Source organism: Arachis hypogaea, chromosome 18 (genome assembly GCF_003086295.3).
Source record: "Arachis hypogaea cultivar Tifrunner chromosome 18, arahy.Tifrunner.gnm2.J5K5, whole genome shotgun sequence".
In the NCBI taxonomy this organism is placed as follows: Eukaryota; Viridiplantae; Streptophyta; class Magnoliopsida; order Fabales; family Fabaceae; genus Arachis; species Arachis hypogaea.
Genome location: NC_092053.1, coordinates 95,410,970 through 95,434,768, shown reverse-complemented (window position 1 = coordinate 95,434,768; position 23,799 = coordinate 95,410,970).

Genomic DNA, 23,799 nt, shown 5'->3' with positions numbered 1-23,799 from the left:
TCTAAGAAAATAACCATCCGATTCCATATTTAACTGACCATTCAATATATTATTTCTATATACTTTGTTGTTATTTTTCCAATACAAAATGCTTGTTGAGCTAATTCACCAGTTGGAATCTTGAGATTTTGTTTATGAGTTTTGATGAGGACTAACATGTGCGTGCTCATTCATTTTATAAATTAGGTTGAATGTGTTCTCATAATATCTTTCAATCATGACATACTTACCAAGCATAAAAAAATAACCATCTATTTTGTCAAAGAAAGTAACCATTCGATTCCTTATTAAACTGACTATACGGTTTATTATGTCTAAATACAAGACTTTTTTTTCCAATGCAACATGCTTGTTGAGCTGATTCCCCAGTTAGAGTCTTGAGGTTTTGTTTATGAGAATTGATGAGGACTAACATCTAGTTGTTTATTCATTTTCTGAACTTCGAAGAATGTATTGGTAGAATATCTTTAATTCATGACATACTTACCAAGAGGCAAAAATAACCATCTATTTTGTCATAGTAAGTAAGCATCCGAATCCATATTAAACTGACCGTCTAGTTTATTATGTCTATGTACACGTATTTTTTCCCCAATGCAAAATGCTTGTTGAGCTAATTCACCAGTTGGAGTTTTGAGATTCTGTTTATGAGACTTGATGAGAACTAACATGTAGTTGCTTATTCATTTTCTGAACTTAGCTGAATGTATTAGTAGAATATCTTTCATTCATGATATACTTACCAGGCGGCAAAAATAATCATCTATTATGTCTACGAAAGTAACATCCGAATCCATATTAAAATGACCATCTAGTTTATTATGTCTATGTACAGGGATTTTTTTCCCAGTGCAAAATGCTTATTGAGCTAATTTGCCAGTTGGAGTCTTATGCTTTTTTTTACAAGACGTGATGAGGGCTAACATGTGGTTGCTCATTCATTTTATGAACTTGGCAGAATGTGTTGGAAGAATATCTTTCAATCATGACATACTTACCAGGCAGCAAAATTAACCATCTAGTTTGTTATAGTAAGTAACCATCCAAATCCATATTAAACTAACCATCCAACATTATAGTGAAACAAGAATCTAAAATCCTCTCTAGTAGACTAGTACATTAAACTTAATCAAGTATAGTTACTTGCAAACAAATATAAACAAACTTGAAACACCAATACAGGAAACTGAACCCACTTAGTCTGTATAACGAGCAACAAACCTAGCATGTGCATGTAGGAAAAATAACATTTTCACAAGTACTGGCCAATACAGAAATAACAATCGAAACTCTTTGTGTAACACAAACTAACTATTGCTAAAGGAGCTTAACAAAGACATGAACGCACCGAATTATTGGGACTCATTTCGGCCAACAAAAGCATCCAATCCTATATTTTTCGATGCCTCCAAACGAACACCCTGCAAAACCACACAAAGGTATGACAATAATTAACTATCTGCATATTAATATACCAATTAACCGTGCAAGATTAAGTAAACACATATATACCGAGCCGACATTCTTCTTTTGCCGACCCTTTGTGGTGACCTTTGACGGCCTTTGGATGTAGTCTAAACCCACCCCATCGAACTCTGTGTGCCGATGCTAGCATGGGTATCCGCGATGCTCTTTAACCGCTTCTTAGCACGGTAATCATTTTGCTTGGCCTTGGTTTCCTCCAGTGCTGCATGCATCATGGCAGTTTTCTCATCATCATTGACAAATTCTTGAGCAACATTGAAGAAGTGTGCAGATAATTCTTTGAATGATTTATGACTCTCATCCGACCGACTAACGCCGTGAATACTCTTGACATAGGTTTGCTTGCGCTTAACGTTCTTGCTCCAACGAGGGAGAACACAGCATAAAGGTACTGTATACACTTTGTATGAATGGAAAACTACAAGACAGTGATAGCATAACACACTTGAACTCTCAAAAAGATTGCACTAACAACAAACCTCATACGTTGCACGGTCAAAGTGGACGTCATATGCAACACAAAGAGGGGTATCATTGACTAGTTTTTCCTCTTCCACCTTGACGCATACCGAGTCCCCCTCTTCAGCAACAACAGAAACTCTACAATCAGCCTTCTTGACAAACTTAACTTGTACGTCCCTAAACATGTTGCTAGTGTACTCCTATTGAAATTGTCTCTCTGTAGGTGAGCTTGTTGCACAAGGGATAACCCCCCTCGAGTCTGCTGCATCATCCTCCAATTCTCTCTGCTCCTTGATTCCAAGCACTTTGTCATACTCTTGTACAAACTAGACCAAGCTAGTCCTGCTGTGTAGGAATCCACCATAGAATACGTGCATACTCTCACTCCTTTGCATACTCCTCATAGCAGCCCAAAATTCACGCTTGAAAAATATGGGAACCCAGATGCATTGGCCATCATAAAGATCCACATTAAAACACACCATTCTTAGCACAGAAGCTTATTACTAAACACATATCTGGAAAACACATAACGCCAAGAGCCAAAATATAACTTTAAAGTAACTAACCTGACAATCATGTGCTGTTATGTAAGTTGAACTCATCTATAAAATCAGACCACTTATCCTCAAATGACTCTACTGACGGAGAATTCCACACAATGTCATTCAGGTTTACATGCAACTCTCTGTACCGATAATAACCTCCAAACTTGTGTAGTATCTTCTTTAAAATGTGCCATCATCAGTGTCGTGTACGGGGTAGTACCTTCCTAATTACACCATACATGGACTTGCATTGGTCGTTGATGATTCCCTGTGGAGCTGTTCCGATGCACTTCAACCATTGGCTGAAAACCCACCCATAACTTGGAGTTTCATCATTTCCTAACAGGGCACAGTCGAGCAGGGTCGACTTACCATGATGGTTGACACCGACAAATGATGCAAACGGTAATCCATGCCTAAACGAACAACAACCATATACAAGAAAACCCGATCATGAACATACCAATAAAATAAGAAAATTTAAAACATCCAACATAACTACTTAATACCTATTTTTACTGTATGTGCTATCAAAGGACACGACGTCTCCATAGTATTCATACGATGCCTGGCACCTAGCATCCACCCAAACTGCACTCCTAAACTTAGACTCCAGGTCCACATTCACCGCATAGAAGCAGTTTGGATTGATGTCCTTCATTCGCATGAAGTAGTTCAACATGTCCTTAACATCAGAATTTACATAGCTAATTTGGAGTTTTGAAGAAATGTAGTTCCTTACATCCTTCTCTGAGAAGCCCAGGTTTGACTTCCCCCAACCTCATTGGCCAATGCTAGGAATGCCTTGTTGGGTCATATCCCAGCCCAATCATTATCCTTAATCACACACTTCGCATGCATGGTGAGCTCCCTATACTCATGGTAGTGCACCACTTTTTCCGTTGAACAAGGGTGTGAGTGCCTCAACTCAACTTTGAAGAAAACCCAATCTTGCTTCTCCCTGTCAAACTTTGCATATACCCTTGCCTTGCACCCCACGACTGAAATCGTGTTCTTCCATGTTGGTGATTTGACATGAGACCCGCGGCAACCATTCTGATTGCAGTGAATATCTTAGCTAATGGGTTTCTTTGTCATCTTGTCACATGTTGTTGTCCATATCTTAGTAACAAAACTAACTTTCTTTGTGTAACTAGCATAAAAATCATGTGCCAATTGCAACTGCTCAAACTGCATCCCAACTTTTGGTATTTTGTTTTTTCCAAGACAACTGTGGTCCGCTAACTGTGTATCAGTTGAAAACAAACATCTCTCAATGTCATTAAACCTCAATTCAAATATGCGATTCATGGCAAAACAAAATTAAACTATATTCTAAACCTCATGACCAAGATTCGTCTCATCACTTCCAACCTCAATAAGATCCGAAACTTGCATGTCCTTCAGTCACAAATAAACACAAATTTAAAACAAAATGACTAATTATATACGGCACGATGAACTAAATAGCAACTACAGAAACCTTCACCAAGTAGCCAAATTAATTCAACACACACACAAATCAAGCCAATCATCATAAACGTTTTGACATGGAAGCACATGCATAAAAATCACATGCTGGAATTACTATATCTTTGTCAATTTAATAAATAATTTTAGCAATAATATCAATAATAATAATACCAATAGCCAATTTTTTTATTTAATAGAATATACTACTAAGTTTACATGGGGGCTGTGGGATTCATCAATAGGAGCATTGGTGATTACTAATTGAAGAACAAGAATGAAGCCAAGTCTTGTGCCTATACATGCAAGATAAAAGAAAATTTGACTAAATAATTCAACACACACACAAATCAAGCCAATCATCATAAACATTTCGACATGGAAGCACATGCATAAAAATCACATGCTGGAATTACTATATCTATGTCAATTTAATAAACAATTTCAGCAATAACAATAATAATAATAATAATAATAATAATAATAATAATAATAATAATAATAATAATAATAATAATAATAATAATAATAATAACCAATTTTGTTATTTAATAGAATATACTACTAAGTTTACAAGGGGGGCTGTGGCATTCATCAACAGGAGCATCAGTGATTACTAATTGAAGAACAAGGTGTTCAATGAAGTCAAGTCTTGTGCCTATACATGCAAGATAACAACTTATTTGACTAAATAAATACATACATACGTACCATGTACAAGATTCCAAACTCTCAAGAGTTTCAAGCCACATCAAATAGATATGACACGGTTCATTATTATCTTGAATACATCGACAATTATTATCTTAACTCTAGTTAAACGGTTATATAAAATAGAGCGCTCCACTTGCACTAAGAATAAACATCTAATTGAAAATAGAATAACCATCCGGTGAAGATGCATGAACATAGATTGCTAACCTTATTCGCTAGCTCACCCACTAGGTCGCAAGGGTTGAGATGGTTGTCGGTTGCATGCATCAAATTGTCGTCAGTGACTGAAGATGGAAGATGACATAGCAGTTCCATCGAATTGCACTCCATTTACGTGTTCGTGCTGCAATTGGTGATGAATGAAAATGTCAGACGCTGAACCGTCGCCGGCTGGGGGCCTTCTCCGACTGGGATGTCCACAGCTGCTGGTGCACGAATCCCACACTTTCGTACAGATGTACTAGCAAGTGCACTGGGTCGTCCAAGTAATACTTGAGCGAGTCAGGGTCGATCCCACGAGGATTGTTGGCTTGAAGCAAGCTATGGTTATCTTGCAGGTCATTGTCAGGAAAAATCAGAAGGTTGTTGGATTGATGTAAGGGCAATTCATGAAAGGAATATATTGTATATATTAAAATCAGTAATAGGAATAAGGTAAAGGATTGGAGTTGCTTTGTCTTTCTGAATTAACTCTGGTAGTACTGTCTTCTCTGCTTGTGAGTGAATTCTTCTATGGTAGGCTGTATGTGATCAATACCATGGGCTGTGGTCATTGATCTCCTCTGCTACAGATTGAACGCCATTGGCCGTGGTCATCCAATCTGACGAAGGGTGAAGCTCTAGCAGTTCATTCTCCTGGCGATCCTAATCAAAATGCCACAAACAAGGTCAAATCTTTCGAATCAGAGAATGCTGCTTCTTTAGATTCTAACCTATACCACAGAGACCCTAATCTCCCTAGAAAATCGGCTGAACTGGTGTCTCGAGAAGTTCTCAACGAAGTCGTGGATTAATCGTGTGAGAGATGTATAAACATAGCTATTGGTTCGCGCTTTCCAGTTACGTATTCACACGAACCCAAGTAGACGCGGGTGTTTGTCAGGCATGTTCGTCTTAATGTGATGAATAGAGCTAATTGTTACTGATCATCCTATTCACCATGTTGAAGAGTGAGTATACATCTTAGAAATAAATCAAACACAGATCGAAGAAGAAACAGTAATACTTTTATTGATTCATAGGACTCAGCAGGGCTCCTCCCCTCAACCTAGGAGGTTTGAAAACTCATACTGAAAGGAAAATACAATGTAAAACGTGTATGGTATGCGTCCTTCAATGGAGAATCCTGATAAAACGTGTAAAAAGTCTTTAAATACTAAATAGATGACTAGTAAGGGTAAAACAGTCTATCTAGTGCTAAAATTCACTTCTAAGGCCCACTTGGTGAGTGTTTGGGCTGAGCTTTGATGAGATCCACGTGCTATGAGGCTCCTAGAGTGTTGAACGCTAGCTAGGGGGTCCTCTTTGGGCGTTTGGACGCTGGACTCTACTCCTTGGGCGCTGGAGGCCTGGAAGGCGGCAGGTAGTTGGTGTTGGACGCCAGTTTTGGGCCTTCAAATCCGAAGCAAAGTATGGACAATTATATATTGCTGGAAAGCTCTGGAAGTCAGATTTCTATAGTCATTGAGAACGCTCCATTCGGGCTTCTTTAGCTCCAGAAAATCTCTTCCGAGTGCAAGGACGTCAGATCTAGACAGCTTCTACAGTGCTTTCTCTGTCTCTGAATTAGACTTCTGCTCTAGCTCCTCAATTTCAGCCAAAAAATACCTGAAATTATCCAAAAATACAAAAAATCATAGTATTATCCAAAAATATGATTTTTTATACTAAACCCTATAAAACTTAATAAAAACTAAACAAAACATGCTAAAAACTATATGAAAACTATGCCAAAAAGCGTATAAAATATCCGCTCATCAGCTGCACGCATGGAGCAACCCTCGCAACGGTGTTGCACGGTCCTTCACGATATGTACGACGGTGTCTACTGAGGCTATGCACGATGGTGGCTGTTGCGGGTTGCGGGGTGGCACCGTTGAGAGAAGGTGAGAATTTTTGAGAAGCAATTCACGTGTAAATGGGGAAGAGGGTTGGCAATTTCCAGTTTTGCATTATTCACAGTATGGAATCCTTATTTGGGTTTAATTTGAAATTTGAAAAATAATAATTAATTACTTTAATTATAATTTGAGTTTAATTACAAAAATATCCTCATTGTACACATTGTATAGCAATTACATTGAATCCCCATACTTTTCCTATTATATATACTCGGTTACCTGCCCGTCATAAAGTCAAAACCTCAAAGTCCCTTCATTTCCTTTGATCCAGTGTTCCTGGGTTGCCATAAACCTCTTGAGAACATATAACAGCACCATCATAAGTTAGCGAGACTTTGATTGTTTGTATTCTACGAAATTGACCCGTACTACCTAAAGTAAATAGTCATTTTCACTAATATATTTAAGCGTTATAAGAGCAAAAAAAAAATAAAGAAGGCTGCCTATGACAGCAACATATGGACTACAAACATCATTTACGGAATGTGATCGTTGGGTGATTATTTTGAAGCCAAATACAAATTGTAGATACCATAATTAATTTCAGTGCATTTGGTAAATGAATAGAGTGGTAAAGAAATCTGAATTGAAAGATTTAGAGTCAACCAATGAAATAGGTTACTTTAACCCAAGCCAAGCTTAATAAAATATGACATATTAAAAATAGTTAACTAAACAATAATCATAATTAATCAGATAAAAATATTAACAACATTTTTTGTACATGATAAATTATTAATGAGTATAGTTATTTCATGAATCTTATGCTAATATATCTGTTAACTGATTCGGAGAAAAATTATTTTCAAAACAACTACATAAAAAGTTATATAAAAATTACTCAAAAAATGAAATTATTAAGAACTCTTTTTTGTTCGATTGGGTTAAATATCATCTATCCTTTTGATAAATCTTTATTTTTAAGAACTTAAAATAAATTTTGTTTCTCAATTTTTTTATGAAGTTACCTTTTAATACTAAGCTCAAAACAGAGTTTGGCCATTTAATGATGAGTTGAATGTGTTAAAACAAAATCTTTGAAGTTTTCTGATTGATAAAAAGAGGTCTCTAAGGATATATAGTCTATAAAGTTTTCATGGCTTTGTTATTCGTTTAAAGGGGTTAAAACTGTGACCTATGAAACCTAATTAGGTTTGTATGATTTGAAGACTTTTTTCCTAAATGTGGTATAAGGGAACTAGCAATTTTAGCAATCTAGGGTGGTATGTTCCTATGTCATGTACCAATTGAGTATTATTGTATGTTCATTTCCTTATAGACATGTAGAGTAAAGATTAACAAGGGTTTAATTTTTTACCTATTGGCATCATTCCTGTCTGCATGCACGGCCATCCAAATTTGTGATGTTGCTAATCATCTTTTCAGCACTGGAGAAGAGATGAACGATTTTCCCTCTTACTGCAAAAGAGATTGTATTAGGATAATTAAGAAAAAAAGGAAATTTTTTTGTTTCTCTTAATGTTAAGAGAGACTGCTAAAATGATTATGGAGATGACATTTTACATGGATGATTTGAACCTTGGTTTCCTCTTCAAATGGATACCAAGACAGATGCTACTGGCGAAAACTCTTATTCTATTTGTGTGTTAAAACTCCTTTCTCTCTTCCCTTTGCCTTGATTACTTTTCTTTTAATTAGTTACTCACTAACCAAAGAGATATCTAAATGGTTATTATATGTGTGGGGGTTTTAGGGTCTTTCCTTCTCCTGGACCCTAAATGACAATTAAAAAGAAAGTTGAACGGCCATTATTCGAACATATGCATATAGATAGCCCATATGTTTTTGTTCTTTTACATATATTTCTTTTTAGTTTTCTTGGGCCCACCTTAGGTTTGAAATTAGTTCTTTACCTGTTTATTTGCCAAATAATTTTAAGTCTTCTTTAAGCATAATGAATAATAGCAGCGGCAATCAAGACAATGAAGAAAAGGCGTTGTTTTTTTTTCCAGATTCAGCTGGTCGGATTTTGGGTTCAGTCAGTTGGGAAGTGGTAATGGGCCCTGAAGCTGTCCAAAAAAAAAAAAACATTGTGTATGGGTTCTGAGCCAAAAAAGGAAGTGTCATATTATATAGAGCAGCGAAGGGATAAAGGCATGAAAGTAAATAAAGTCCATTCTCCCTCCCTAACGCCATCTCTTCGACACCATTTTGTCAAGCCCATTTGGAAACCCTAACCCATGGAGGTAAGCGGATTCTTCGTCGGAGAGGACGTTCATGAAGGTGGCACTGGTTAGTTTCAGTCACTGAGATGGCAGCGTTGCTGAGCAACAGAGATCTCTGTTATGGGCTTCACGCGCTCATGAATGTCAACAGTCTTGGTGAGACATGCTGGGTTGAGATCTCAGCCAGCGATCCCCTTCTGTAAGAATACTCTCGATTTCTCTCTTTGTCTGGTACTGAATCTTCAAACTTTTTTATTTAAGGTTTCTTTTGTGTTTCTATTATGTTTGATTTGGGGTTTAGTATGTGGTTGATTTCTTTCTTTGCCTGATGATTTCTCAGCCAACGATCTCTCTCTCTCTCTCTCTCTATATATATATATATTATAGTTTAAGTGAAACTGAGGATTTTTCATTTCTTTTATGTCGGTATCGATGATTCATGAAAATTCAAGTGGTAATGAGAGAATTTTGCTTCTCATAATTTGAGTAACTGTGATTCCATTTGCTGTCAAATGAACATTTAGTTTCTTATTGTTTTACTTTGATTTTTCTTTCTTGGTGATTTTTCACTTATTTTTTTTCCTACCAAATATGCAAATTTGTGTGTTTCAAAGTTCAAACCTTAAATGAAAAACACCATGAACTAAATATTTAGACACATGCAGCTATAGATACATGCATTTAAGAATTGATTAATATTTCAATGAATTATATTATAATTAGATATGTTTTGTTTTTCTTTATCTTTTATTTTTATATTTTTATATAATCCTTTGTCTCCCTCTATTTTTTTGTTGTTCTTACCGTGTTATTTTCCTGGTTTAATTTTTTTGGAGGTGATGCACGGAAAACTTGTCTCATAACAAATTTCTTTCGGCAAGTGTACCGAATTTGTCATCAAGTAAAAACTCACAATAGAGTGAGGTCGAATCCCACAGGGATTGATTGATCAAGCAACTTTAATTAGAGGAATGTTCTAGTTGAGCGAATCAGAATTTGAGTTGAGAATTGCAGAAAATTAAATGGCAAGAAAGTAAATAACAGAAAAGTAAATGCTAGAAATAAAGAGCTGAATGTAGATGACGGAAAGTAAATTGCAGAATCTTAAATGGGAATGGGGTAATTGCTCATAAAAGTAAATGACAGAAATTAAAGAGAATGGGTAAGATCAGAAATGGGGAGTTCATTGGGCTCAAGAGATGTTGCATTCTCCGGATCAATTTCATTTTCATCTCTTTCTCAATTAATGCACTCATTGATCTCCTTGGCAATCTTAAGTGATCGAATTACAATTCCTTGTAATTCAATCTCTCAAATCTTGATCAATAGCCAATTCCTTGGTCAATTGCTCATGAGAAGATATGAAGTATGGTCACTGATTATACCACATGCATTTCCCAAATCAAGTGTTGAGAGGATTATAGTCACATATCTATCCAAACCCAATTTGGTCCAGCATGAGAAAGTATTTCTAGCATGATCTCTTCATTCCTCTTTCAAGGTTCAGAAGAGATCCAAGTTTGAATAGCTTCTTTTCCAAGATAACTACCCAATTGGATGAAGATCGAAAGCTTTCAAGTAAAATCAAGAGAAAAGATAGAAGAAGAATAATGAAAACTAGTATTGATCCATCAAATTACAACAGAGCTCCCTAACCCAATGAAAGGGGTTTAATTGTTCATAGCTCTGGAAAATGAAAACAAAGATGGAGAATACATGATGAAACTAGAAGTGCAGAGAAAGTAAAATACAGAGAGTAATTCTATGCCAAGAGGCTCCCTATAATTTCCAACTCTCATTTTAATTCAAAGATACTCCTATATATACTACTCTTCTGATCTTCTAGTTGGCTCTTCAAGTCTTGGGTATGGGCCTTTGGATCTTGAGTTTGAAGCAGTTACCTTCTTCATTGGGCTTAGTTTTACTTGCAGAGAGAAAGTATGAAGTGGGCAGAGACTTTAGCTCAGGACGTTAGTGGTGTTAACGTTTAAGTGGAAATGTGGGTTCGAGAACGTTAGTGACAATCACCTTTTTCACTAACGTTCCTCACCAAAGTAAGAGCCACGTTAACTCCAACGTTAGTGGCACAAACGTTGCTACTAACGTTGCTTCTTTGTCCTTCGCACATGTTATTGGGACTTACCTTTCCCAATAACGTTGAGAAGTCTCCCCCTTTCCTACGTTAGAGTCCACGTTAACTTAGTTAACGTGACTCTTTTAACGTAGGCTTGCCAACTTTCGAAAACGTTAGTGACACTTACCTTTGTTACTAACGTTCCAATGTGCCCTTATTTCTCACGTTAGAGTCCACATTAACTAGGTTAATATGGCTTCTAACGTGGCCATGCTAGCCATCTCCAACGTTAGTGACAAAGTTGAGTGTCACTAACGTTGGCTCATCATTCCCTTATCCACGTTAGCTTCCACGTTAACTAAGTTAACGTGGGAGTTAACGTGGCTCATAGTGGCTTGTGTGGGTTCATTCCAATGTTAGTGACAATGTTAGGTGTCACTAACGTTGGCGATCACATTCTTGCTTCACGTTAACTTCCACGTTAACTAAGTTAAGTTAACGTGGGAGTTAACGTGGCTTATGGAGACTTGGCCAACGTTAGTGACAAAGGTGAATGTCACTAACGTTGGCTTCTCTCTTGCTTCTTATCGTTAGAGCCCACGTTAACTAAGTTAACGTGGCTCTTAACGTGGCCACTTATGAGCTTGGTCCAACGTTAGTAACAAAGGTAAGTGTCACTAACGTTGGCTCCATTTCATTTCCTCCACGTTAAAGTTCACGTTAACTTAGTTAACGTGACTCTTAACGTGGGTGGTAGCACAAATTGCGAATCACACTTTTCACAACTCGTACCACTAACCAGCAAGTGCACTGGGTCGTCCAAGTAATACCTTACGTGAGTAAGGGTCGAATCCCACAGAGATTGTTGGTTTGAAGCAATCTATGGTTATCTTGTAAATCTTAGTTAGGAAGTCAATTATGTTTATCAGTTGAATTATGAATAACCAGTAGAGCATAAATTAAAAGTTACTTGTTGTGTAGTAATGGAGAATATGTTGGAGTTTTGGAGATGCTTTGTCTTTTGAATCTCTGCTTTCCTCTGTCTTCTGATTCACGCACGCACGTCCTCCTATGGCAAGCTGTGTGTTGGTGGATCACCGTTGTCAATGGCTACCTTCCATCCTTCCAGTGAAAACTACGCTCACGCGCTCTGTCACAGCACGGCTAATCACCGGTTGGTTCTCGATCCGGTTGGAATAGGATTTACTATCCTTTTGCATCTGTCACTAACGCCCAGCCTTCAGGAGTTTGAAGCTCGTCACAGTCATTCAATCCTTGAATCCTACTCGGAATGCCACAGACAAGGCTTAGACTTTCCGGATTCTCATGAATGCCGCCATCAGTTCTAGCTTATACCACGGAGATTCTGATTAAAGAATCTAAGAGACACTCATTCAATCGGATATAGAACGGAGGTGGTTGTCAGGCACACGTTCGTGGGTTGAGGAAGGTGATGAATGTCATAGATCATCACCTTCATCACAGTTAAGCGCGAATGAACATCTTAGATAGGAACAAGCGTGTTTGAATGGAAAACAGAAATACTTGCATTAATTCATTGAGACACAGCAGAGCTCCTCACCCCCAACAATGGGGTTTAGAGACTCATGCCGTCAGAGAATACAAAGTTTAGATCTGAAATGTCATGAGATACAAAATAAGTCTCTAAAAGTTGTTTAAATACTAAACCAGTAGCCTAGGGTTACAAAATATGAGTGGACTATGATGGATGATGCAGAGATCCACTTCTGGGGCCCACTTGGTGTGCTGGGGACCACTTGGTGTGTGCTGGGGCTGAGACTTTAAGCAATTCACGTGCAGAGGCCATTTGTGGAGTTGAACGCCAGTTTTTGTGCCAGTTTGGGCATTCAACTCCAGTTTTTGATCCTTTTCTGGCGCTGGACGCCAGATTTGGGCAGAAGGCTGGCGTTGAACGCCAGTTTACGTCGTCAATTCTTGTGCAAAGTATGGACTATTATATATTGCTGGAAATCCCTGGATGTCTACTTTCCAACGCAATTGGAAGCACGCCATTTCGAGTTCTGTAGCTCCAGAAAATCCACTTTGAGTGCAGGGAGGTCAGAATCCAACAGCATCAGCAGTCCTTTTTCAGCCTGAATCAGATTTTTGCTCAGCTCCTTCAATTTTAGCCAGAAAAATACCTGAAATTACAGAAAAACACACAACTCATAGTAAAGTCCAGAAACATGAGTTTTTCCTAAAAACTACTGGAAATAAACTAAAAACTAACTAAAACATACTCAAAACTATATGAAATTATCCCCAAAAAGCGTATAAAATATCCGCTCATCAGTGGGCAATGATGGCTTCGAGAGCGTTATTGGTCATTACTTTTCTCATTAAATTTGCAAGTTACTCCCATTCCACGTTAGGAGTTACGTTAATTAGATTAACGTGGCTGCTAACGTGGTTCTTCCTTGCTTCCTTTGTCCTGAAATCAAGCAATAGAGTGCATCAAAGTTCTAGTCCAAGTCATGGGAAGTACAACATCCAATTTGTCATTAAATTCATGCAAAATCCTCATGAAATCATGTAAAGTGCACAATGTATGCTTGAATCAAGATGTAAGTAAATATCTACCCAAAACTAGCTTATTTTCTAAGGAAATGCATGAAACTACCCTAAAAACAGTAAAGAAAAGGTTAGTAAAACTGGTCAAAATGCCCTGGCATCACAACACCAAACTTAAAGCTTGCTTGTCCCTAAGCAAGTACTGGAACAAGAGAATGATGAATGGAATGCCAAGAGAAATGAGTCATTCTTGTGGAGGTCATGTCCTTGGTTTTATGGTGGTTTCATGCATAGCAACTTAGATTCATTCCTTTACTGGCTTTCAGACCTTTATCATGTCCTAGAATACTCACTGTGATTGCATCCCATGAGACTTTTATTCATTGATCCTTTTGTTGTCATTTCAGGGCTTATTTGTGTTCTTAAGCTAAGTGCTCTGTAAGGGGGCAACTCTTTAAAATAAGCTTTCAGCCAACACTCCCGAACCAGTTGGTTCAAGGTGCTAGGTGTTGAAGCACCCCTAAGGACTTACTTCCTCAAGTCTCTCCCCCATACATATACACCATAGGCATATGGTTTATTTATTTTCTTTTCTTGAGACCTTGGTGTCCAGCACCTCTTTGGGTTACTAAATGCTCTGTAGTGAGGGTTACTCTTGATAGTGGACTTTCAGCTGATAATCCCGAGTTAGTTAACCCAAGTTACCAAGTGATAAGGCACCCCTAAGAGCTTATTCATCCAAGTAAATCCCTCACACAGGAACACCACAAACACATGCCTCAAGGTTAAAACCATTGGTGCTTAGCCTTATTGCTTACTCTTTTTCTTTTATTTATTTTTTTCCACTTTCATTTTTCTTTTCCCCTTTTTCTTATTAGGATCTTGTTATTTAGTTAGTCTCATGGGGTGTGTTCAAAGCATAGTATTCATGACAGATAGTTGTCTTCCCACCTTGTAGTTGAACCAACTTAGCTAACTTATAACCGCACCACAAACTAAGGAACTTACTCCATAGTATGAACTCCACTCTGGTCTTTTGCAAAACACTCATTCTCTTTTCATTTGATTCAAAGGGACAAGCATACAAGTAAGCCTAGTGATGATGCAGTGACATAAAGACTAGCAAGCATGGACCTCTTCAACACAAAACTTAAAAGACAAAATAAAAAAAGTTCAAACTAACATGGAAGCAAGTTCTATTTCATACAAGATCTTCCTTATTTAAAGCATAGAGAAAGATGGACCAAAGAAGGAACTCCACCACCTTTTACTCATGTGGTTGCCCATGCTCTTCTCCTTGCTTGTCCTCCTTGTGTCCCTCTTGATTGCTCGTACTCCCACTCCCTTTGCTTTTTCCAATCAGCTTCTTCCAGAAACCACCATCTTCCATCTTCTTCTTGAGTGTTTCCTTCTGCTGTTTCACCTTCCTCTCTTCTTGTTCTATAAAATCTTTGTGGACCTCATCATATGTAGGGATGGCATAGTGTAGATGATGCATATTACTAGACATGTAGTTCAACTTGGCTTGAGTGTTTACGTTGAACTCCTCCCTATGTAGTTGCCATCCTTCATTAAGTACAGTGAACTCATTGAATGCTTTCATCTGAGCTATTTGCTGCTGATTGAGTTCCTGCAAATGCTTATCTTGACGTTCTTGCCTCTCAGTAACTTGGTGGATGGCTTGAGTGAGCTGGGAGTATTGTTCCTGTTGCTGCTCTATTTGTTGTTTCTGCCACTCTTCTTGTTGGCTCATCCAGTTGGACTAGAGGTTTAGTATTTGCTCTTGTCCTTCCATATGTCTCATCCCCAGATCTTCAATGGCCCTTAGAAGGTGATTCATATTCAAGTTGGCTGGGTCATGATGCTCTTCTTGTTGATATTCTTCTTGATGAGGCTCCTCTTGGTGAGCTCCTTCTTTCGCTTTTAGCTTCCCTATTTGTGGCCTTCTTTGTTGCTGAGCAGGTATAGTATAGACAAGACGCTGGATTGTAACTAGCCTCCCAGGGTTCACCCAGTCTGGATTGCTATCCTCGAACACCACCTTAGCCTTTGTACATAGTCTGAGAATAGTGCTGGGGTACCAAAGCCTGGCACCCGAATCAGCCTTCTCAGCTGACTCTTGAATTCCCTCAGCTATGAGTTCATGCACATTGATTTCTCCACCCTGTACTAGGCAATGTACCATAGTCGCTCGATTAATATTGACCTCTGAATTATTTGCAGCTGGGAGGATGGACCTCCTTACGAGTTCAAACCACCCTTTGGCTTCCAGGCTAAGGTCTCCCCTCTTGATGAACCGGGGTCTTCCATCTGCATACCTCTCCCAATCAGCTGCTATGACACAGATGTCAGTCACGATTTCTGTGAGCTCATCATTGTCAGGGCTCTTACTTATCCTTGCATGATAACTGGGCTCATCAAAATGTGGTGATTTCAAGTGAAGAGTTCTTGTTATAGCATTTAGGCTGAAGTCTACCTCCTTTCCTCTTACATAGCTTTTGAAGGTTGGGGCCCTGGTTTTGTCTTCTCTAACCACATTTGCGTAGAACTCTTTGATGAGGTTTGCATTGATCTTCCCCTCTGGATTAGTGAGCCTTTGTCACCCTCTTTGTTCAATTTTCTCCCGAATCTGTGGGCACTCGTCTTCATTGATTTGGAAGGTTAACTCAGGCAGTATCTTCTTGATCTTGATCCTTTCAAATTCTTGTTCATGGAAGGCAGTTTTGAATCTCTTCTCATCGAAAGGAATGTTCTCCATTGGTTCCTTCCTCTTTTGCCTCTTGGAGCTTGATGATGCCATGAATTTGAGTTGCTGTGTGAGGGGATTGGAAGGTAAGGATAGATGAGGAATTTGGTTGGTTAAGACGAGGTGTGATGAAGGGGTTTTGGATGCCGAAAGTGTGAAATGTGGAGAGTGAGAATTTGAATGTGAGGGGTAAGTATGCACTAGGACTCATTTATATAGGGAGATTATGAGTGAGTGGAGGGTGTGGATTGATGGAATGGTTGCTTGATGGACGGTTGGGGTTGTGCATGGAGAAAGGACAAGGATCATCACTTTATGAAGGTTATTGGTTCGGTCTCCAAGGGTCTCCTTTTTTCAATGTTGCATGGCAACAATTTCCAATGCATTCCTTCTTGAGACAAGGGTGTAGTTTCTCTTCATGGAGTGGCCGAACCTTTTTCATTTAATTGTCCAATCAATCCCCTTCAATGCTCCTCTCCTTTTCCCTATAAAAATAAGAAAAATTAATATCATAAAAATTTAAAATTTACGGCTAGAATAATAAAGAAAAAGGATTGGATTGTTTATTCACGAACACCAACTAACTAACTAACTGTGTATCCTTATATGCATATTCGTGGCACCTTGGGGTGACACCAAACTTAGTTTGGAGCACTGTGATGAAAAGTTTTGTTCAAAGCTCCAAGACTAGCATGCTCTGAGTTGCATCCATGCTTTCTTGGCATGCTTTGAACACCAAACTTGTTCTTCACTATATACTGCATAATAAGGATTTCACCAAGTGTTTGTCGAGTTCGGGTTGGAATTCATGAATATTAACTTATTCACTATTAAAAGAATATAAAACATGGGTTGCCTCCCATGAAGCACTTCTTTAGCATTACTAGCTTGACGTTTCTCCTTCATCAGGGAGGTTGATAATGCTTCAAGTCCTCCCCTCTTGCCTTGGACTTATATCCATTGGTTGTATCAATGATCTCTACATGTTCCAAGGAGAGAACTCTGTTGATAGTGAAGACCTTAGGTAACTGAGATGGTACAGTGGGGAGATCAGGGGGGATATCTGGGAAGTAAGCTGAGATCACTTTATCCCCTGGAGAGAAGTCCTCGGTAGGGATCTTCTTGTTCCTCCACCTCCTTGGTACCTTCTTCTTTGTTCCTTTTGATGTTGCCTTGCTCTTTGTGACTTCTTCTTCTAAGGGAATTTTGTTGTTGTCTTCACATGTCTCTGGTGGTTTAGGTTCCTCCAGCTTTTCCTTGAGCTGTGACAACTGCTTATTTCCTTGTTCATCAAGCAAGGGCTTTCCCAGCTGGGCTGGTTGTGCTTTAGTGCTTGCTTCCTCTTTCAGTATCTCATTATGATCTTTGCTTGGTTCTTTGTTCTCTTGGTCTGATTCTTGTGAGAGTTTGAAGACATTAAAGCTGAGTCGTTCATCATGGATCCTCAATATTAGCTCCCCTCGCTCCATATCTATGAGTGCTCTGGCTGTAGCTAGGAATGGTCTTCCCAATATGATTGGGTGGGTGTGACTCTCTTCCATGTCCAGGATGACAAAGTCTGTGGGAAGGAAGTATTTCCCAACCTTTACCAACACATTTTCCACCACTCCTATTGCTTGTTTTTGAGTTTTGTCTGCTAGCCTGATGACTACATCTGTGGGCATTATCTCATTGATCTGCAGCCTCTTCACCAGGGATAAGGGCATTAAGTTGATGCTTGCTCCCAAATCACAGAGTGCTCTATCAAACATTGTTTCTCCTATGGCATAGGGGATGTGAAAACTCCCTGGGTCCTTTCTTTTTGTAGGCAACTCTGGTTGAATGAGGGCGCTGCACTCCTTGTTCATTACTATAGTTTGGCCTCCTTTGAGTGAGCTTTTCCTGGGAAGTAGTTCCTTCATATACTTGATATATGCAGGCATTTGTTGGATGGTCTTGATGAATGGTATGTTGACATGCAGAGATGCAAACAAGTCAAGAAATCTTGAGTATATTCTCTTCTCAACAGCACCATTGAGTCGTTGGGGAAAGGGTGCATAAAGTCTCAGCAGCTCCTGTTGTGAGAGTTCTGGTTCTTGGTGATCTTTTTCCTCCTTCTCTGTTGAGGTATCTCCAGGTTGTTCTGCTGACTTGTTTGGCTTGTCCTTAGTCTCCTTATCACTTATAGTGACCATCTTGCAATCTTCCCATCTTACTTTCTTTGTTTCACCTCTCGGATTCTTCTCTGTGTCACTTGGGAATCCATCTGTAGGTTTGGGAATCTGCTCAGAGAGATACCCCACTTGGGATTCCAACATCTTGATTGTGTCTCCCTGGTTCTTGAAATTGGCTCGCACTTCCTCCTTGAATGCCTTGTTGTCTTGAATCTCTTTGCCTATGCCTTCAAGTAGATTCTCAATCCTTGAGAGTCTGTCATCAAATGATGGTAGATTGGGATTAGAGGTGGAAGGATGAGGAGGGTTATTTTGGCCTTGGTAAAGGTTTTGAGAGGGTTGGTTATGTGGGTGCTGATATGGTCTAGATGTAAAATGTTGGTGGGCTGCATTGTTGTTGGGATTTGAACGTCTTTGATCTAGGCCTTGGTCTTGTTGATTTCCCCACCCAAAGTTTGGGTGATTCCTCCATCCAGGGTTATAGGTCTTAGAGTATGGATCATGGTTTTGCCTAGGTGAATTCCCAATGTAGTTGGCTTGCTCCTGACTACCCTCTGCTTCTTCATTCACTCCTTCTTGGGTTGTTGATGAAGTAGTGATTGCTGCTACTTGGTTCCTCTCCATCTTCTTAGTGAGGTCAGCCAGCTGCTGGGTAATAAGCTTGTTTTGGGCCATCAGAGCATCTACATTGTTTAGCTCTATTACTCCTCTAGTGTTGCCTCTTTCAGAAGCATAGAAATAATCATTCTCTGCTACTGTTTCAATGACATCTATGGCTTCCTCAATGGTCTTCTTCTTGTTCAAAGATCCTCCGGATGAATGGTCTACTGCCTTCTTTGATTCATAAGAGAGCCCTTCATAGAAAATGTGGAGCTGCACCCATTTATTGAACATATCTGGTGGGCACCTACTTGTTAGGTCCTTAAATCTCTCCCAAGCTTCATAAAGAGTCTCACCATCTTGTTGCCTGAAAGTTTGGACCTCAGCTCTCAGCCTATTGATTCGTTGAGGGGATAAAATCTTGCTAAGAATTTGTTCACCACATCTTCCCAGGTTGTCAAGCTCTCCTTCGGGAAAGACTCCAGCCACTTGGCTGCCTTATCCTTGAGTGAGAATGGAAATAAGAGCAGTCTATAGGCGTCAGGATGAACACCATTAGACTTCACTGTGTCACATATTCTCAGGAAGGTGGTTAGATGTTGATTGGGATCTTCTTGGACACTTCTTCCGAACGAACAGTTGTTCTGAACAAGGGTGATGAGCTGTGGTTTTAGTTCAAAATTGTTGGCATGGATGGTTGGCTTTTGAATGCTACTTCCACAGTTTCCTGGGTTTGGATTGATGTAAGAGCCTAAAACTCTTCTATCCTCCCCAGCATGATTTGCTCGACCTCCTCCGCCATGGTTGTGAGCCTCTTCTTCATGATGGTTTTCCATGTTTTCTTCCATGTTTGGTTCAAAGTATTCCTCCTCTTCCTCGGCACCAACCACTCTTTTTCCTCTTGCTTCCCTCCTTAATCTAAAGAAGGTTCTCTCAGGTTCAGAATCAAAAGAAGTTGAAGCCCTGCTTCTTCTCCCTGTCATACAACCAACAAAGCACAAGCAAGGAAAATAAATGCAGAAAGTATTCTATTAGAGTTACTGTTAGTGTGAGAGATGCAATATATCAAACAGTTAGTGGGTTAGTGAACTGAATTGTAAATAACAAGAAAATTGAAAAAGTAGGGGGAAGGAAAGAAATTAACCAGAACTGAAAGTAAATTACTCAAATAGAAAATTAAATCAAACAAAACAAAAATGCTCAATCTAGTTATCTTCCAATTTAATCATTGTTGATGCACAATCAATCCCCGGCAACGGCGCCATAAACTTGATGCACGGAAAACTTGTCTCATAACAAATTTCCTTCGGCAAGTGTACCGAATTTGTCGTCAAGTAAAAACTCACAATAGAGTGAGGTCGAATCCCACAGGGATTGATTGATCAAGAAACTTTAATTAGAGGAATGTTCTAGTTGAGCGAATCAGAATTTGAGTTGAGAATTGCAGAAAATTAAATGGTGGGAAAGTAAATAACAGAAAAGTAAATGCTAGAAATAAAGAGTTGAATGTAGATGACGGAAAGTAAATTGCAGAATCTTAAATGGGAATGGGGTAATTGCTCATAAAAGTAAATGACAGAAATTAAAGAGAATGGGTAAGATCAGAAATGGGGAGTTCATTGGGCTCAGGAGATGTTGCATTCTCATGATCAATTTCATTTTCATCTCTTCCTCAATCAATGCACTCATTGATCTCCTTGGCAATCTTAAGTGATCGAATTACAATTCCTTGTAATTCAATCTCTCAAATCTTGATCAATAGCCAATTTCTTGGTCAATTGCTCATGAGAAGAGATGAAGTATGGTCACTGATTATACCACATGCATTTCCCAAATCAAGTGTTGAGAGGATTATAGTCACATATCCATCCAAACCCAATTTGGTCCAGCATGAGAAAGCATTTCTAGCATGATCTCTTCATTCCTCTTTCAAGGTTCAGAAGAGATCCAAGTTTGAATAGCTTCTTTTCTAAGATAACTACCCAATTGGATGAAGATCGAAAGCTTTCAAGTAAAATCAAGAGAAAAGATAGAAGAAGAATAATGAAAACTAGTATTGATCCATCAAATTACAACAGAGCTCCCTAACCCAATGAAAGGGGTTTAGTTGTTCATAGCTCTGGAAAATGAAAACAAAGATGGAGAATACATGATGAAACTAGAAGTGCAGAGAAAGTAAAATACAGAGAGTAATTCTATGCCAAGAGGCTCCCTATAATTTCCAACTCACATTTTAATTCAAAGCTACTCCTATATATACTACTCTTCTGATCTTCTACTTGGCTCTTCAAGTCTTGGGTATGGGCCTTTGGATCTTGAGTTTGAAGTAGTTATCTTCTTCATTGGGCTTAGTTTTACTTGCAGAGAGAAAGTGTGAAGTGGGCAGAGACTTTAGCTCAGGACGTTAGTGGTGTTAACGTTTAAGTGGAAATGTGGGTTCGAGAACGTTAGTGACAATCACCTTTTTCACTAACGTTCCTCACCAAAGTAAGAGCCACGTTAACTCCAACGTTAGTGGCACAAACATTGCTACTAACGTTGCCTCTTTTTCCTTCGCACATGTTATTGGCACTTACCTTTCCATAACGTTGAGAAGTCTCCCCCTTTCCTACGTTAGAGTCCACGTTAACTTAGTTAACGTGACTCTTTTAACATAGGCTTGCCAACCTTCGAGAACGTTAGTGACACTTACCTTTGTCACTAACGTTCCAATGTGCCCCTATTTCTCACGTTAGAGTCCAGTTAACGTGGCTTCTAACGTGGCCATGCTAGCCATCTCCAGCGTTAGTGACAAAGTTGAGTGTCACTAATGTTGGCTCATCATTCCCTTATCCACGTTAGCTTCCACGTTAACTAAGTTAACGTGGCTCATAGTGGCTTGTGTGGGTTCATTCCAACGTTAGTGACAATGTTAGGTGTCACTAACGTTGGCGATCACATTCTTGCTTCTCGTTAACTTCCACGTTAACTAAGTTAACGTGGCTTATGGAGACTTGGCCAACGTTAGTGACAAAGGTGAATGTCACTAACGTTGGCTTCTCTCTTGCTTCTTATCGTTAGAGCCCACGTTAACTAAGTTAACGTGGCTCTTAACGTGGCCACTTATGAGCTTGGTCCAACGTTAGTGACAAAGGTAAGTGTCACTAATGTTGGCTCCATTTCCTTTCCTCCACGTTAGAGTTCACGTTAACTTAGTTAACGTGACTCTTAACGTGGGCAATGATGGCTTCGAGAGCGTTATTGGCGATTACTTTTCTCATTAACTTTGCAAGTTACTCCCATTCCACGTTAGGAGTTACGTTAATTAGATTAACGTGGCTGCTAACGTGGTTCTTCCTTGCTTCCTTTGTCCTGAAATCAAGCAATAGAGTGCATCAAAGTTCTAGTCCAAGTCATGGGAAGTACAACATCCAATTTGTCATTAAATTCATGCAAAATCCTCATGAAATCATGTAAAGTGCACAATGTATGCTTGAATCAAGATGTAAGTGAATATCTACCCAAAACTAGCTTATTTTCTAAGGAAATGCATGAAACTACCCTAAAAACAGTAAAGAAAAGGTCAGTGAAACTGGCCAAAATGCCCTGGCATCAGGAGGCCTAAATAGTTCCCTTGCCTTATCAATTTTTTACTATTGCTTTGCACACCAAATAACATAAAAACAAATAGAGAAACTTTTCAACTAATTTATTTCTATTTTTACACATTAGTTGTAAATTGATTTTTGTTCAACTTTTCAATTGTTACTTTAGGTTATACTCATTTGAATTTTATATAATATATGTTCCTTATATTTTTCTATGTTCTTTAATGCAGCTTTGAGGAATGTGGAATTCCTGCTAAGTCTGTTATAATTGATGATGGATGGCAATATGTTGGTATAGATCCTAATGGTATTGAATAGAAAACTGATAATTATACACAGTCAGTATTTCTTTTCTTAATTTCTTCCTTTCTACAATTTTAAGCTATGTGTCCTTATTTGTTTACACTAGTTGATCAAAATATGGACTAGGAGGAAGCGACTACTATTGACTTAGGGATTAAATCCTATATAGATTGATCATTAATGTAATTGAATGAGCTATAAATGTTAATATTAGATCCAATGTGTTTTTGGTGGAGACTTATAGCCTTTCTTTATAAATGTATATAATAGAAGTAGGGCTTTATGCATTTGCTATGTGGTAATTTTTCATTAAGTAACTTTGTTAAGAAGAAAAAAAATTTGGTGCAAAAATTATCATTTAATCATTTTCTATTATATGATTTTGTTGTAGCCCAGTCTTCATTCATGAAGGCTTTGGAGAGGGAACTGACCCAAGTAATTAGAAATAAGTATTCTTGGCTAACAATTACTAGAACAGTTCATGGTTATTGCCTCTGTAGATTCCAGGGCTTGCCCCTCGAATATTTTGGGATTTCAACCAAGAGAAGCATTCGTGATTCGCAATGTTGCTAATTTGGTTCCCACCTTTGAGGTATCTATCACACTATTATGATTATGATATTTATTGTTATTTATTTGCCATTCATAACTAATAATTACACAATTTTGGAAGACATAAAGGAAATGGAGATATCTATAATTAACATTTAGTATAAAATAAAAAATTGGTAAAATTTTTAGTTATTATTATTATTATTTGAAAAAGGTTTAAACTTTTTTTAGCGAATGATTAATTTTAGTATGCCTCTTCTGATATTT